An 18,473-nucleotide genomic window follows, 5' to 3' on the forward strand; every position below is an offset into this window, starting at 1 on the left:
ATTTTTTTTTTCCTTAAGAGAGAAATAAAGTTCTGTCCTGTTTATGCTGCTGTTATTTGGGCTTTGTCTACTTTATGCAACTGAACCTAATCATCCAACAGGGAACCTAGGTGGGCACCAGGGTGCCCTGGAGGAGTGGATGATGGGGCCAGTTCTGGGCAGACTGTAGTGAAGGTTACTGCTCCAGGCGGACCCATTCCCACCTTCAGAATCCTCCTAAACACATTAGGGTGACAGACTCCGTGTCAGCTACTTCTGAGAGGAGGAAGGGTAAGAAGGGTGTTTTTAACCTCTGCCTCTTTATCCAAGGGCAAAACTTCAGGTTCCCTATGAAAAGGTTCCTGCTTCTATGTTTTCCCACCTGAGGAAATCCCTCTAGGGCCCAGAGTCTAGACCACCATTGTTCAGTAACATGAACCACATATGCAATTTAAAATTTTCTAGTAGCCACAGTAAAAAAAAGTAAAAAGAAATAGGTGAAATTAATTTTAATGATATAGTTGCTTTAACTGAACATATACAAAATATGATCATTTCAACATAATTAATCTAATCCATATATATGGAGTCATTATAATTGTATTGGACCTAATGTAATCAATGCAAAAATTATCAATGAGATATTTTACTTTCTTTTTTGATTCCAAGTCTTTGAAATCCAGGGTGTATTTTACAGTTATGGTGCATCTCAATTTGGCTGCCACATTTCAGGTACTCAATAGCCCTATGTGGCCAGTGGCTACCATACGGGACAGAGCAGGCCCAGACTCTGCTGCTTGTCTCCCACCGAGTCAGCTAGTTCCATCATCCTGTCTTTGGTTATGATCTCCTTGAGAGGTTCTTGTCTCTCTGACTGACTTCTTTGGATTGATGCATTTTTTTGGAATGCTGTTAGAGGTTTCAGATCTTCTGTGCTCCCTGGTCCACATAGTACGGACCAGCCCTACTCCATGCTGTGCCCAGCCTTGACAATCCCGTTTATCTGGGAGGGATGTTCAGACGGGTGAACTTCATCAGGTGCTTCTCGAATACCCGGCTACTGGTTCATGTCGACTGTCTCACACCACCGCTACCCAAATGTCAAGCGTTAAGGTTTTGCAAAGGAAACAGAAAGCTTGGGAGGCAGAATCACCTGAGAAGTGAAATTATTCTTAGTGTCAATCACATAGGAAACCAATTAAGTCTTTAGATTGGAAATAAAAACTAAAGTACAGGACAAGGTGAGGTACAGAAACACTTTCTCTCTCTTGGTTCTCAGTTGCCCAAAGGGTAGGGGGCTGTCATACGGCCCTGGACACCTAAGGACAGGTGAGGACTTGGAGCATGAGGATCAAGACAAGGGGCTGGTGAAGTGCCAAATCCTTTGAGCTGGGGCAGTGGTCTTCAAACAGTGCTCCGTGAGGTTCCCAGGTTGTAGAAATCCTCTGGGGGCTGCCCAGAATAGGATGTCAAGGGAACAGAGGGGAGGCCTAGAAGATCTCTGTGTCCTCCAAGCTCCCCCAACCCAAGCAGGGCCCCTGTATCTATTTATACATTAAGATTCAGGGCCCGGCGTGGTGGTTCACACCTGTAATCCTAGCACTCTGGGAGGCCGAGGCCGGAGGATTGCTTGAGCTCAGGCATTCAAGACTAGCCTGAGTAAGAGTGAGACCCTGACTCCACTAAAAACAGAAAAATTAGCCGGGCATTGTGGTGCATGCCTGTAGTCCCAGCTACTCCCTACTTGGGAGGCTGAGGCAGAAGGAATGCTAAGCCCAGGAGTTTGAGGTTGCAGTGAGCTATGATGATGCCACTGCACTCTACCCAGGGCAACAAAGCCAGACTCTGTCTCAGAAAAAAAAGAAAAAAAAAAAAAAAAAGATTATGCAAACTGTTTCAGTTTGAAAATGACTCCATTGCTTAAAACAAAACAAAAAACTGAAAATGGCTGAAATCAATGAGGAAACAGATGTTCTGAGGAGGGAGGGAGGTGATTTTCCTAAGATCACACTTTAGCAGTAAAGCCAGGATTCCAATGACCAGATCTGTCTCCTACAGTTATGCTCCTTCACAAGAGAAATAGGTAATTTCCTTGACTCTCTGCAAGGACTTGTGCTTCCCAGAGTCATGAGACCAAGGAGGGATCTCATGCTACCTCATGGAAGGACAAATCTTACCACGTAACGAACAGAGGAGAGGAAGTCTTGGGACTCTGCAAAAGAATTCTGACATTTTTATTTACCAGGAAAGAGTACTTTTTTACGAAAAAGAAAAATTGTTTGAAATATGTGAGAGGACGGAGGTTTGAGTGCACGTCTTCCTGGGCTCCTCAAGCCTGTGTTATCTGTTTATCTGCAACACCCTGGAGGTCAAAAAGCCACAGGTCTTGAAGAGCTTATGGTTGCGAGACGGTGCCAGGACCACATCTAGCCTTTCTCCCTCTAAACTGAACATTAAAACACACTTTTGCTAGCCGGGCACGGTGGCTCACGCCTGTAACCCTAGCACTCTGGGAGGCTGAGGCGGGCAGATTGTTTGAACTCAGGAGTTCGAGACCAGCCTGAGCAAGAGCAACACCCCATCTCTACTAAAAATAGAAAGAAATTATATGGACAGCTAAAAATATATATAGAAAAAATTAGCCGGGCTTGGTGGCACATGTCTGTAGTCCCAGCTACTCAGGAGGCTGAGGCAGAAGGATTGCTTGAGCCCAGGAGTTTGAGGTTGCTGTGAGCTAGGATGATGCAACGGCACTCACTCTAGCCTGGGCAACAGAGTGAGACTCTGTCTCAAAAAAAAAAAAACCACACCTTTGCTCTAAAGAATGGAAGCAAGTTACAATGGGAGGGAGGGAGAGAGGAAGGAAAGAAGGAAGGGAAGGAGGGGGAGAGAAAGGGAAGGAGGGAGGAAGTAGGGAGGAATGAAGGAAATGACTAATGGTAGACATTATAGTCAGTGTACCTACTACGGATCCCTGTATGATCTGTCCACGGCTACCTCTCTGATCCCCTCTCCTAGGACTCTCCCACTGCTCCATTTCCCTGCACGCCAGCCAAGCAGACCTCTTCAGTATTCCTCCAACACACCAAGCATGCTGCTGCCTCAGGGCCTTTGCACTCCTTCTCTCTTCTCCAGAAAGCCACGTACACTACTCCTTCCCTTCATTGAGGTCTCTACTTAGTACAGAGGACTTCTTTGGCTTCTTCCTAAAAGAGCACCTCATCACCCTGACTCTTCTTGTTCTTTATAGCATCCATCAGCATCTAATGTATATTTACTTATAAAAAATTATGATTAAACTTTACTTCATAGTTTTTAGGAGTACTGGTCAGGGATTTTGTAGAATGTCTATATTTACTTCTAATGTACCATCTCCTTTCTCTACTAGCATGTAAGCCCCAAATCTAGAGACTTCATTTTTTTTTTTTAATCCAGTCCCTGTAGGGACCATCAAAAAATTGCCAATGCCAACTATATTGCAAGTCGTCATGGCAGGGTATTGGGAAAAGTTTTCAATTAGCAATAATCGCGCCTCAGATAAACCTCATTGGCTATGATACTGCCACTGTGCAAAGCTCTACAGAGACTTCATCATTTTGTTCATTGCTATAATATATCCTCCGATAATACAACAGTGCCTAGAGCTAGAGCACAAAGCCATTTCTCAATAAATGTAGAATGGAAGGATGGACAATAAACAAATTGTGGCCCTGACACATGGGGAGCTTAGAAACAAATTCCATCACAAGCCATCTTCCAAGGTGCCCAGAGATGAGGGTGAATGCTGCTGCCCTCAGGGTGCCTATTGTTTGTCTGGGTCACCCTGAAGAGCACATTGAGTGTTGGCAGAGCCAACAGAAGTTTCAAGGAATGTGTTAATCATCTCAGCAGAACCCTGGAGGCCTCTGGAGAAGACTGAGACACAGGCAGGGCAATGAATCTTGGCCTCATCCAGAAGGGAAATCGACCGGCTGCAGGGGAAGGCAGCCACCTCTCCACGGCCTTTCTCTGGGGCTGCGGCTGAGTGACGGAGCTCCTGGGTGTCAGAGTGGCATCATCATCGGTTCTGGGTAATGACTTCTAGGTCTAGGTGGGGTTGCCTGGCTGTGGATTTCTTCAGGTGGTATTTGAAGTCCCTGGGTACTTTGGCTCCCAGGCCAGGTATAGATGTGGCAGTTCTTTCTCCATGGCAAAGGAGAGATTGAAACTGAAGTGCTGGAGGAATAAGACATTGCACCTGCCACGACTCAACTCTCAAGAAAACCACAGGTGCCTCAGGCTTTGGTAATTCAACTATACAGTGATGGGGTGGAGTTGCAGAGTACTGAGTCTCTGCCAGGTTGGCCTTCAGGCCTGGAGGAGTGGCCTTACTGCAACTGCCTTTTTTTTTGTGGATACCAAATAGTTTTGTTTTGTTTTTTCTCTTCCACCAGTGCCAAAATATAAGGTTTTAGGGCTTTAGTGCTTCTCAGATTCTGAGACAAAGCAGCACTACTCCAAGATTGGAGGCATCTGTCTTCAATATGAATCTTGGACCAGGGTGTGTGAAGAGTTATACAGGGATGAAGAGGGTATGGTCTTAAACTTCCCCAAACGATGGTTGCAACCATTCTAGGTGAATGTGAGGCTCTTTTTCAGAAGGCCAATCAGGGTGGTGTGGGAAAGGGAAGAATCAGACCAGGGAATTAGTCTACAAAACCTGTGTCTTTGATGGCTTGAAGAGTTTCCAACCTAGAACCATAGTCACCAGCATCCCGTGGTTGAGGATGTTCCCTAGAATGGCCACTTAGGCTGTGGCAACACAGTGTTTCCGTTTCTGGACAGGCTATGGTATTCACTGTGGGAAGAGAGGGTTTCTAAGAGAATCCCAAAATTCAATGGCTTAAAGCAGCAGTCCCCAACCTTTTAGGCACCAGGGAATGGCTTCATGGGAGACAATTTTCCAAGGGCTGTGGGGCTGGGTAGGCGGAGCTCAGGCAGTGATACAAGCAATGGGGAGCAGCTGTAAATACAGATAAAGCTACCTCCTGCTGTGCCTACCCTCCCCCCACCCCAATCAAGTTTCATGGAAGACAATTTTTTCCACAGACCAGGGTGGAGGGATGGAGGGGTGGCGGTGGAGCTCTATAGCCGGTCCCTAACAGGCCACGGACTGGTTCCAGGGGTTGGGGACTGCAGGCTTAAAGAACAAAAAGCTGATTTCTCTCCCACATAGCTTCTGAGATGAGGGTCTAGGTAACTCTGCTTTTTGAAGTCACTCAGGGCCCAGGTTCCTTCCTCTTGTGGCTTTTCCTTATTTTAACTCCCTGTTTGAGGCCAAGCCATTGCCTTGTCCAGGTCTCAGCAGCAGGGAGGGAGAGAAAGATCCTGCAGAGGAGACATTGCTGACTTAAAGGCCTCAGTTCCCTGCTGTGCTCTTGCCATTGGTGAGAACTTAGTACCTGGCCACATCTCACCAAAAGACTGCCCAGGACATGCATCCCTGCCATATCCCCTTCCTTACTCAAGAAGAAAAGGAGAATGGATTTGGGAAGCATCTAGCTATCCAACTCCATCGTGTTGATGAAGTCAGCCCACATTTAGAACTGTGAGGCCAAGTCCAAGGGGTATCGACTGAACTATAAACCCCTTTAGGATAAAGACTGATTAAAAATTTATCTTTGCATCCCTAAGTCCCCAGAACCTAGCACAATGACTACATGTAAAAGGTGTTCAATAAATAGATATTGAAGTCTGTGTTAAGATTCTTTTGGTTGCAAGAAAATAATATAGGGAGTTTCGTGGAAGGCTTCTGGGAGGCTCCTAGAATTAGAAAAAAAAGGAGCTTATTGAAATAAAAAAAAGAGAGCTAAGTAATCAAGCCTAGGAAAGAATAAGAACTGTACAGCTACAGGGACCTCAAAAGCTAGAGTTCATGGACACTTTCTCTAGGGCAATACTCTGGGTGCTGCTCCCCCAACCCTCAGGCTCTATATTGATTCATTATGCCCTATATTTACAGGCAGGAGAAAGTTGTTATCCCAGACCAGGCCAGCTGTCAACCCCAATCAAGCTAGGAGCAGTCAGCCCAAGCCAGGAGCAGTGAGGAAAAACACAGACAAGACCCCTGCCACCCCAGTGTATTGGACTTGTTTCCAGAGAAGGAAAAGCTGTCATGTGAATTATTATGCAAATACCTGCTCATAGCCCTGTTGAGCAAGGCTTACAAGCCTCAGTTTGTTAGGTGCTGGAGCCCAGCAGGGAGATGCAGCAGCCAAAGAGTAGGACAGGCTGTTTAAAGTGTAATAGCTAACTAAGACTTGGAGGTAGTAGGTAGTTTTAGTCATGCTTTTTTTTTTTTTTTTTTTTTTTTAAGAGACAGAGTCTTGCTCTGCCACCAGACTGGAGTGCAGTGGCATGATCATAGCTCACTAAAGCCTTGAACTCCTGGACTTAAGTGATCCTCCTGAGTCAGTCTCCCATGTAGCTAGGACTACAAGCACATGCCACCATAGCTGGCTAATTTAAAATTTTTTTGTAGAGATGGAGTCTTGCTATGTTGTCCAGGCTGGTCTCAAATTCCTGGGCTCAAGTGATCCTTCCACCTCGGCCTCCTAAAGTACTAGAATTATAGATGGGAACCACCACACCCAGCCTTTCATGCTGTTTGAAATGTGTCTAAGCTTGGAGCACACACTAGGCATTGGTAATCTTGGCAGTCACAGCTTGCTATTTTTGTGCATTATAACTTTCTCAGGAGGCTCTGGGAAGTACCTTGAGGACCCAATGAACCCCACCAATAGTGTGGGTCTGTGGTTGCTTCTGGAAACCCTGAACCTTTTGCCTCCACCTAGTGGTGCTTGGATGCTGGGGATGAGTAGAGGCTCAATCTAGTCTCACATTTCACCATGTCACCTTGGCCTCCTGATTTTCCCTAAGCCAGAAGCGTTTCCACCCTCCAGCCCCAAACTCCTGCCACAACTCTGTCAAGCAGTTTGCCTTCCAGAGGGGCTGATCACTACTTCCTGAAAATAGGTGCAAAGAACATTATTCCAGAGAAAGCTCCATATCAAGAGACACAACTCACCTGTCCCAACCCTCCCAGAGATCTACAGTGCTCTGACTATACCCTCGACACATGTTGGAGACAAGGATATCTCCATTCTGCAGCAAGTAACCCCTTAGAATCCGATTGCGTGTCAAATTCAGGGAGGGAGGGTGGTTGTAACCACCATATTCTCTCAGTCTCCCCAGCTGGCTTTTGGATTAGGATGACTACTCAGGCTTCCTCCATCAAACAAATACAAAGGTTAGGAAATTATCTATCTGCATTAGGACTTGGACAACTTGATTTGGCTGCCCTAGCAGGATTCAGGTGCAATTATCTGGCCACTAGCCAGCCTAGACTAGCCAGTCTGACATAGGGTTTACCAAACTGGCTTGAATTAATTAATGAGAAGGAAAGGGCTTTCTGCCTACACTTTTTTTTTTTTTTTTTTGGAGACAGAGTCTCACTCTCTTGCCCAGGCTAGAGTGCTGTGGCATCAGCCTAGCTCACAGCAACCTCAAACTCCTGGGCTTAAGCAATCCTTCTGCCTCAGCCTCCCGAGCAGCTGGGACTACAGGCATGCGCCACCACGCCCGGCTAATTTTTTCTATGTATTTTTAGTTGTTTGGCTAATTTCTTTCTATTTTTAGTAGAGATGGGGTCTCACTCTTGCTCAGGCTGGTCTCGAACTCTTGACCTCGAGTGATCCTCCTGCCTAAGCCTCCCAGAGTGCTAGGATTACAGGTGTGAGCCACCGTGCCCAGCCCTTTCTGCGTACTCTTGAGATCCACTCTTCCCTTCTGTATGCCCCTGGGTCCATGGCCTTTTATATAATGGTATCTGGAATCCATGTGTGACATTGGGCTGCATACAGTTTGAGTTGCCCGTGAAGGTGGTACAAGGGTTTGGGAGGTGTATTAGTTATCTATTGCTGTGTAATAAATTACCTCAAAACTTAGTGACTTAAAACAACAGTTATTATCTCCATTTCTGTGGTTAGGAATCTGAGTGCAGCTTAGCTTGGTGTCTCTGGCTCACAAGGCTGCAGTCATCATTAGGCTGACTGGGGCAGGATCTGCCTCCAAGCTTACTCACGTGGCCGGTGGCGGGCCTCAGGTCCCCTCTGGCTGTTGGCCAGTGATGTCAGTTCCTTTCTCTGTGGGCGTCTCTGTGAAGCAGCTCACACGTGGCAGCTGGCTTCCCTTAGAGTGAGCAAACAAGAGAGAACAGAGACTACTAAGATGGAAGCCACGGTCTTTTGTCACCTAATCCTGGAAGTGACATCCCATCACTTTTGCTGTATTTTACTCATTAGAAGTGAGTGAAAGTGAGTCACTAGGCCCAGTCCACATTCAAAGGGAGGGGATTACATGAGAAGTCACTGGGAGTCACCTTACAGGCTGCCTACTACCACAGATGTCCCAGAGATGTGATGCCAACATGCCAACAAGGGGGTTGTCTTTGGTTTGTTAGTTCTAAGAGATGCCAGGAGAGGGGAAAGAGATACTTGTCAAAGTAAGGAGTTAAGGCCAGAGGTAGGGAGCTGGGATGTCAGGGTGGAGAGATCAGCCAGAAAAGGAGCTGAAGAATGAATGAGAGCCAGTAACGAATGGCCTGAGACAGGAAATGGTACAAAGGATACAGATGGGGCACTGAGGAACCAGTCCTGGGAAACCTGCTCAGAACACCTAACTGCTCCCTTGCTTGTGGGGCAGCATCTTGAGGCACGAGCTGGGCAGAGCAGGTGCAGGTGGGTGGCAGTTAAACAAGATAGGCGATACAGAGGGCCATGGATCTGCTCTGGGACAAGCTGATTTTGTGGTGCCTGTGGAACATCCAGATGGAGATGTCTACCTGGCAACTGAAAAAGGATGGAGGATCTAAGAAGCATCTACAGGTACACGGGTGGGAAGACAAACACAGACTTCAGCGCAGAGGCAGGAGCAGGGTCATCAGGATAGACTTTATTTTTAGAACAGTTAGGTTTAAAGAAAAATGGAGAAGGTAGTACAGAGAGTTCCCATATATCACACACTCAGTTTTCCCCTATTATTAATAACTTATATTAGGATGATACATTTGTTACAATTAATGACTCAATGTTAATATACTGTTATTGATGTAAGTCTATAGTTTACTGAGATTTCCTTCGTTTTTTAACCCAAGGAACATTTTTCTGTTCCAGGGTCCCATATGTTTACCTTTAGGTGTCATGTCTCCTTAAGCTCCTCTTGGCTGTAACAGTTTCTCAGACTTTCCTTGTGCTTTTTTTTTTTTTTTTTTTTTGAAATGGGGTCTTGTTATGTTGCCTAGGCTGGTCTCAAACTACTGGGCTCAAGTGATCCTCCCACCTTAGCCTCCCAAGTAGCTGGGACTACACGTGTGCCAAGTATTTTGTAGAATGTCCCTCTCTTGGCATTTGTCTGATGTTTTTCTCCTAGTTAGACTGGGGTTATGGGTTTTGAGGAAGAAGACCACAGAGGTAGAGCGCCATTCTCATCACATCATATCAAGGGCTACATGCTGTCAACACGACTTATCATTGGTGAGGATGGCCTTGATCTCCTGGCTGAAGTAGTTTACCAGGTTTCTCCTCCGTATAGTTACTATTTTTTTCCCACCTTTCTATATCGTATTCTTTGGAAGGAAGTCACTATAAGGAACCTACACTTAAGGAGTGGGGAGTTATGCTCCAGCTTCATGAGGGTGGAATACCCACATCAATTATTTAGAATTATTTTGTATGGGAGATTTGTGCTTTCTTCCCATTTATTTATTCAATCATTTTTTGTATAAGTACAGACTCCCGGATATTTATTTTATACTTTGGGTTATAACGCAATACTACTTTGTTCCTCAAATTGTTTTATCTTTGGCTCTTGGAAGCTCTTTCAGTTGGTTCCTCTGTGTCTTTGACAAACCCCAATCATTGTTCTGTTTGTTTGTTTTAGCACTTGTTTACTTTCCGGAACTATAAGATACTCCAGGTTCATCTGCTATATTTCCTCCCTCAGTCCTACAATCAGTTATTTCTAAGAGGAGCCCTCGGTTCCTTTTATTGTAGGATGGTATTAAAACCAAAATCTGGTATGCCAAGTGTGCTCGACTCAACTGGATTTTTGTCCTTAGTTCTTTCCTGACCTAAGGTAATGTGTACTGTGCTTTTGCATAGGCCTACTTTTGTTTCTGTTTTGGCTTCCTAATTTCTTTGTATACTTTGTCATTCTCTGCTTTGCTTTCTCTCTACATTAAAGCTACGTAAATAGGAATTGGCTGAACTGATGTCCATGGGTTACCAGCAGTAGATTCCTCGATCGTATTTTACAGCTTCGAGTCCAGACTTAAGCTTCTGCAGCCATTTCCTTCTTTCCTAAAATAAGGGTGTTGACATTTTGTAAAATAAAACTATAACATTTGCCTTGAGTTTGTGAGGCTGTAAATAAACATTAGAACTCTGCAAAACCATTGTTGGGCAAGGAGAGAGGGCATCATCTGGACATCTAGGGAACTGAGTTGGGTTGGGACCCTCAATCAGAAAAGGTTTCATGAAGATATGTCCATTTTCTGTGCTTAATAAAAGCCTGGATCCAAGGAAAAGGGAGAAGAATTTCTGGTGCTTTTTATAATTTATCTCCTATTCCTGCCACTCTAAAACCCATGTGGCCAAAAATCTCTCTTCCTTTAGTTTAACAAACACAGACTGAGCTTTAACAGAGTTTTTAAAATAAACGCAGGCATACACATACAAAGGAAAATATAAAAGCATAGATTTTTTTACAAATGGCATAGAAATGGTGAGCTAACATGTGTGACAAGAGCACAGCTTTCTCATCCTAAGATAACTACAATTTGCCTCGTTTTCGTATTTCAGACCTGGGATTCTTCAAGCACTAATATCGGTTTCTCAACCTGAGGTGGAGGCAGAGGGGCCAACAATAGTTGGTCTCATGGAAATGTGAACGTCCCCCTTTGCCTCTCAGACCTAGACCTGCCTGGGATGCCCAGCTATCCTGGCCCATCCTTGGCCCTCACAGGTACACCCTTATTCCCAGCTCATTGACTTCCAGCACTCATCCTCTGGGCTTCAGGTTAGTTGGGACTAATTTTCCAAATGCCCTTTTGGTGTTCCCCCTTCTCTTTTAGAAAACTACCCTTTTCTCTGTCCTATGTAGCTAGCCAAAGACTACTTTTTTTTTTTTTTTTTTTGAGACAGTCTCACTCTGTTACCCAGGCTAGAGTGCTATGGCGTCAACCTAGGTCACAGCAACCTCACACTCCTGGGCTCAAGCAATCCTTCTGCCTCAGCCTCCCGAGTAGCTGGGGCTACAGGCATGCGCCACCATGCCTGGCTAATTTTTTCTATATATTTTTAGTTGTTTGGCTAATTTCTTTCTATTTTTAGTAGAGACAGGGTCTCGCTTTTGCTCAGGCTGGTCTTGAACTCCTGAGCTCCAACGATCCACCCACCTCGGCCTCCAAGAGTGCTAGGATTACAGGCGTGAGCCACTGTGCCTGGCCAATAGTTGTATATCTTTATAGGGGACGTGGGCTTGAGCGATCCTCCTGCCTCAGCTTCTCGAGCAGCTGGGACTACAGGTGTATGCCACTATGCCCTGATAATTTTTTCTATTTTTTATAGAGATGGGGTCCCGCTCTTCCTCAGGCTGGTCTCAAACTCTTGACCTCATGAGATTGTCCTGTCTTGGCCTCCCAGAATGTTAGGATTACAGGCATGAGCCACCTCATCCAGCCCAAAGACTACTGAGGGTCATGATAAGTCTGGTTATACCCTTCCATGGGGTTGAGTTTCTTGCTAGGTTTATTGTTATTTTTTAAAATTTAATTTAATATTTCTTTATTTAGAGACAGGGGTCTCACTGTGTTGCCCAGGCTGGCCTTGAACTCCTAAGCTCAAGCTATCCTCCCACCTCTGCCTCCAGAGTAGTTGGGACTACAAAGCCACCTGGCCTAGCGCTTGCTAGAGTTTAGTGACGTCTCACCATTGGCCAGGTGGCCTCTAGAGGCCGCTGCCTTCTTAACTTGGGAGTCTATCCCTTCTCCTGGGTGAGGTCATTTGCCTTCCTGCCCAACGCCTCCTAGTGGCCCTCTAAGGAAGGTTCTTTTTTTAGTTCCTGAGATGTTCACTTCTAAGGACATTTGTCAAACTGCAAAGATTGACCTAGCCAAGCTCAATGAGTGCCAAATCCTTTCTCAGTCAGATTCTGAACAGGGACCAGGTATCCCAAATAATTCTCATTTTATTCCTTACTCTCCCTCCAATCCCAATTGGTTTTGCAATACAAACCATTACAATTTAATATCCAAAAAGTACCTTAAGGCCGGGCGCGGTGGCTCACGCCTGTAATCCTAGCACTCTGGGAGGCCGAGGCGGGTGGATTGCTCAAGGTCAGGAGTTCGAGACCAGCCTGAGCAAGACCCCGTCTCTACTAAAAATAGAAAGACATTATATGGACACCTAAAAATCTATATAGAAAAAATTAGCCGGGCATAGTGGCGCATGCCTGTAGTCCCAGCTACTCGGGAGGCTGAGGCAGTAGGATCGCTTAAGCCCAGGAGTTTGAGGTTGCTGTGAGCTAAGCTGACGCCACGGCACTCACTCTAGCCTGGGCAACAAAGTGAGACTCTGTCTCAACAAAAAAAAAAAAAAAAAAAAAACAAAAAGTACCTTAAAAGCCCATGTAACAATGAGCTTTCCAAGGCAAAGATGAAACGGGGGTGTCCACTGTAGGGGAAACTGGAAGCATCAGCCTCTCCTATGCCTAGTTGATTATTTTGTAAGTTAGGAGAAGTAAGGGCAGCATGAACATTCTTCTGGTGGATCCCATGGTGACTGATTTCAATGAAGTGGCGATATTACTTGTAGACCTTGCATTTTCACAGTCTGGGAGAATTGCTGGTTTGGTTGGTGCCACTAAAATTGGAGTTTTCTTAAGGGTCCTATAAGTAAGGGGATGTCTCAGTAACGTTTAATCTGCATAGAACATAAATATCACCCTTGAGTTGGTTAATACAGTGAAAGCACAAACAACTAGAAATTGAAAGTCTTGACTAATGCTGATTCAGAGGAAGTTGTATATATAACTTCTTTCTTTCCTTCTTTCTTTCTTTTTTTTTTTTTGAAACAGACTCGTGCTCTGTTGCCAAGGCTAGAGTGCAGTGGCATCATCATAGCTCACTGCAGCCTCAAACTCCTGGGCTCAAGTGATCTTCCTGCCTCTGCCTCTGGAGTAGCTGAGACTATAGGCATGTACGACCACACCCAGCTAATTTTTCTATTTCTTGTAGAGACGGGGTCTCCCTCTTGCTCAGGCTGGTCTCAAACTGCTGAGCTCATGCAGTCCTCCCGCCTTGGTCTCCCAGAGTGTTAGGATTACAGGCGTGAGCCACTGCTCCTGTCCTATATATATAACACAATTTCTCCCTTTCCATAAAGATCTGTTGCTATTGAGATAGACCACTGGTACAGTCATTGAGTGTTTGCTAATCCCCTGACACTGTCTAAGTTAAATACACACTGTATCTAGAGGAGAGAATGCCTTGGCATCATGAAAGAAAACTTGGTAAGCCTATTTTCTTCTTTCTTCGGAGATTTACACTGACATCTGCTCTAATTGTTCTTGCAGTTTCATCCATCACAATAGAAGCGAGGGAAAGGGTATAAAAAGCTTCTCAGTGTCCTTTGCTACAAAGATTTTTATTTGCGATTGCTTTCCTCTGGAAAGGAAAAATTCTACTTGGAAGATTAAAGTATTAGCAAACGTTAGGCAGAGGGCAAGTCTCCTGCCGCTGGGGATAGGAACTGTTGTTGCTCAGCCACAGGGCTGCATGGAGTTAGGGCCCTGGAAAAGGAAACATGAAAAACGGGGAAAGCTATAGCAGGCACTCGTTTAATCATTTTTTGCTGAGCCATAGGCTCTGTTCTCAGACTCAGGCCCAAGACAGGCTTACACCAAGCTAATTGCAGGTTGTCCAAACCACCTTAAAAACTGCCAGTCTTCCAGATTGCCATACTTCTCAGCATTCTATTAAGCGTATTATTTTTTTGCTAACCTGTGAGAACATGTGTCTCAGAGTAAACTGAGGCAAATGCCTGAGGTTTTTTGACATAGAAGGGGAATGGGATCACACATACCAGAATGGATTATTTTATCTCCATTTAAGAACTGGAGGAAAAATAGTCAGTATTTGAAATCCTGCAACTTGGAGAAAAATGCAATTGCTATTGAAGAGTATATCAATTATTAAGTGTGGAGCCAATGCTATTTTGGTTGCATCTACAATGAGAAGATCATTTCCAGGAATGCCATACACTTCGCCTCAGTCAACCCCAGCCCCAATCTTTGCTCTAAGGCAGAAATAGCAGCACTGGGCATAGGGGGAGGAGGGCTGGGATGTGGGGCCTGGATATAGATTGTTAGAGGGACAGAGGGTAGAAACAGCAGGTGTTTTTGAAAGCTGACTCCTAAACTAGTTAATTTTGGTTCATTAATGTTAGTAAAGGCAGCTCTCCTCTTTGCAGAATGGATAGAACACACTAGGAACTTTCACTCATTTTGAAAATGTCTTTGATTTTTCTTCTGAGCAGAATCCTCACTCAGCTGTTTGAATGTGCCCTGTGATGTGACAAGGGGCAGAGTAGGAGCATCTCCCTCTCTCTGCCTGGCTCTCCCACTTCCTTCCTCTCTGGCCTCAAGGTCCGCTTTGCTGGAAAGCTTCTCTCCCTGATCTTGAGCACCCAGTCAGGCAGTTGGGTCTCCGAGATGTCAATCTACCACCAGAGCAACAGCCTCCTAATTTTTTCCCTGTATTTCCTATATAGTTCCTGAGCCAAGACACTATAGAACCTCCTGAATCCACATCCAGTCCTTTCTGGATAGTTCTCTCTCTCTCTCTCTCTTTTTTTTTCTGTAACAGCTGTACTGAGATACAATTCACAAGTCACCCATTAGAAGCGTTCAACTCAATGGTGGACAGCTCTTCTTTCCTTGCACCTCCTGGTCTGCTTCCACATTGTCTCCTTCCTCCAGGGACAGAATAGGTAAATGAGGGGACATAGACACAACCGGAGTTGATCCCAAGAACTTTTCTGACTAGAGCACCTGCTAGGTAAGGAATAATAGGGGTGCTCACTGACCCAGGCTTGGGGCCTGCTAAATCAGGCCTTCTGCAGCGCAAGCTGGCAGACACTTGTAGGTATGGGGGAAAGCAGTGCCAAGATCTTTCCCACCAGTACACCATTTAACAAAACTGAAGTGGTTTTTCAAAAAGAGCCTGCATATCCTGAGTTGGTCAATCCCAGCCTTGCTGTATACCGTATACACTAATACTGCCAATCTAGCACTCAGAGAACAGTATTTAAATCAACAGTAATATAGTACTGGATTTATAGAGTACAAAAAAATAAAAGAGGAAAAATAAGTAAATCAACAGCAATAGCCATTCATTCCCTCACTTGACAAATAGTTATTGAGCTTCAATCAAGGAGCCAGGCACTGTTCTAGGAGCTGGGGATATTGGTGGGGCCCTGCTCTCAAAGGAAGTGAGCAGAGGCTGGTGGGGAGACAGAGGATAAACAAGTAACAGGTGAATGAGCAAAATGATTTTTGTTTTAAAAATAGACTTTCTTTTTTAGAGCAGTCTTAGGTCTGCAGCAAAACTGAGAGGAAGGTACAGAGATAGACTATATATTATATACTCCCTGTCCTCCTCCTGCAGAGCCTCCCCTTAACTAACATCCACCACCAGAGCGGTACATTTCTTACAGGCGATGAACCTGCACTGACATGTCATAATCACCCAGAGTCCACAGTTCATATGAGGGTTCACTCTTGTTGGAGATTCCATGGGTATGGACAAGTTAGATTTTTCAGTAGGGATAAGGGGATGAAAACAAGAGGTTGATATGCTAGAATGGGTGGCTGGGGAAAGCCTCTCTGAGAAACTGACATTTGAATTGAGACTTGACTGACAGGAAGGAATCAGAGACATAATGCTCTGGGACAGAGTGTTCCAGGTGGAGGGAGCAGCAAGTGCCAAGGCCCCAGGTGTACCCAAGCAGAAGAAGAATGCAGGACCCAGTGTCCCAGGCCTGAGGAAAAAGAGGTAATCTGGTAGGAAGATATGTGCTGAGATTTTTTTTAAACTAGTTTTTTTACAAATTGAAAACACAATCTTTGCACACAGGTAAAAGAAAAAAAAAAAAAAGACAAAAGGTTTATAATAACCAATAACAAGTAGGTCTCATATCTATCCTAAGCTTCCCAGTCCCTCAACCATGAAACAACCACCCATATCTGTATTTTATGTATCCTTTCAGAAACCTTATCATCTGTCTCTCTATTTTCAGGTCCAATCTGAGGAAGTAACTGCTGACATTTGAAAATAAGCTTAATGGAGTTCAAGGTCTTAAAATTTTATTTTCACTTTTTTTATTATGGACAATTTCAAATATATACAAAAGTGGAGAGATTAATTTAATGTACTCCCACTGCCAAGCTTCAACAACTATCAACTTGCGGCCAATCTTGTTTCATCTCTATCTCTACTGACTCACCCTTGCCCTTGATTATTTTGAAGCAAATAACTGACATCATATCATCTCATCCTTAAACATTTCAGGATATGAAAGTGACTTTTGGAAGATTAATTATCTTGTATAATGACCCACATTCTAGATTTGTTTGATTGCTTCTTCTGGTATCACCTAACTTGTTCCTTCCTCCCCAGGGATGTTTGATGCTTGGTAGACAGGAGAGTTGCTGGTGGGCCAGCATGGGAGGCAAGAGAGCCTTCTCAGTCTTCGGGTTTCAGTACTGGGTCCAGCACTCACTAGCTAGCTGCGGGATCTTGGGCAAGTCATCTAATCTCTTGAAGCCTGATTTCTTCATCTGCAAAATGAGGGTGATAACAAGAGGGTCCTTGTGGGCTGCTGAGTGCACAATGCCACCTAGAAGGTCTCAGCCATTGTACAGAGCAAGGGACATGGAGTGGTGGTGGAGAGAAGGAACACTCCAGTCCAACAGAGGAGCATGGCGGGAGTGAAGTTTGGGTGAAGATGAAGAAGAGGAGCTGTTCTGAAATGGCACCAAACCTCTCAAAGCTGGACAAGGAAGAGTGTGTTCCTTTTGCTTGAATAAGAGCATAACATATCCTAGAGCAGAGAAAAAGGCAAGGACATTGGTGCAAGATGAGGGTGACATGTCCTTCTGGTGACTTCTCACCTTTTAAGAATGTGGTCCATGTGGTGGGATGGTTCTGAGGGCCATTTAGTTAATGAAGCCATAGCATTAGGAGTTAGGAGTGGCTTGCCTGGCATTGCAATAATGGCCACTATGCCATATGTAGGGAATCAGAATATGCCACCCCCAAATATGCCACTTTATCAGGAGGATTATTTTGAGCTGAAGGCAATTGAGAAGAATCAGACACAAGAAAAATTCTGTGCCCTTTCCCTCTCTACCAGGAAGGGTAGGAAGATTCTTAGTCACTGGAGACACTGCACCCTCATCAGCCCAGCAATGGCACCAGAGGAATCTACATTAACACACCTCACAGAAAAATAATCCTTATCTTCCATTAGTTTCCCCCATATATTTACCTTTCCATAGTTTGCCACCTCCAAAAGCCAAAATTCCTTTCTCTTTGTCTTGTTACTTCTCTACAAATGTATTGTTCTTTGTTAAGATGCTATATAAATATATAAACCTCAAGTTCTAACCACCTTTTGATTTTCTCCTGGGTCGGGTGCTGGGCTGTACTTTTAATAAATTGTGTTTTTGTCCAGTTTATCTGTCTTTTGTCAGTCTAATTTGCAGGATGAAGGGCTAGAACCTAGGAGGGTATAAGAAAAAGTTTTTCCCCCCTCTGCTATACATATTTCCTGCCTCAGCCTTAGACATTTGAGAGCTCTTACTTTTTTCCTTGTATGTCTCTTTTTTAAGAAATCACTTTACTGAGGCAGGATTGACATAAAAAAGGCTGTTAATAATTCATGTGTATGATTTGATGAGTTTGGAGATAAGTATACACTCATGAAACCATCACCAAAGCTATGCCATAAACTTATATATCACCTCCAAAAGTTTTCTCCTGCCATCTTTATTTATGGTGATGGTGGTAATGATAAGAACACTTAAGATGTAAATATTTATTATTATTTTTTTGAGACAATTGTCTTGTTCTGTTGTTCGGGCTAGAGTGCAGTGGCATCATCACAGCTCACTGAAACCTCAAATTCCAGGGCTCAAGGGATCCTCCTGCCTCAGCCTCCCAAGTAGCTCCCAGCTAATTTTTTTTGTAGAGACGAGATCTCATTTTGTTGCTCAGGCTGATCTCGAACTCCTGGCCTCAAATGATCCTCTCACTTTGGCCTCCCAAAGCTCTGGGATGGTGTGAGCTACTGTACTTGGCCCTACTTAAATTTTTAAGTAGACAATACAGTATTATT

The 18,473-nt window shown here is 44.5% G+C and overlaps 1 non-coding gene across 1 annotated transcript; it reads right to left on the reverse strand.

Moving 5' to 3' along the window:
• Positions 1-3,414: 3,414 nt before the first annotated feature.
• Positions 3,415-3,556, reverse strand: LOC138400338 (U4 spliceosomal RNA). The gene has a single exon (XR_011236240.1). It is a non-coding gene; the product is annotated as a U4 spliceosomal RNA (small nuclear RNA).
• Positions 3,557-18,473: the final 14,917 nt, after the last annotated feature.

Source organism: Eulemur rufifrons, chromosome 19 (assembly GCF_041146395.1).
Source record: "Eulemur rufifrons isolate Redbay chromosome 19, OSU_ERuf_1, whole genome shotgun sequence".
Lineage (NCBI taxonomy): Eukaryota > Metazoa > Chordata > Mammalia > Primates > Lemuridae > Eulemur > Eulemur rufifrons.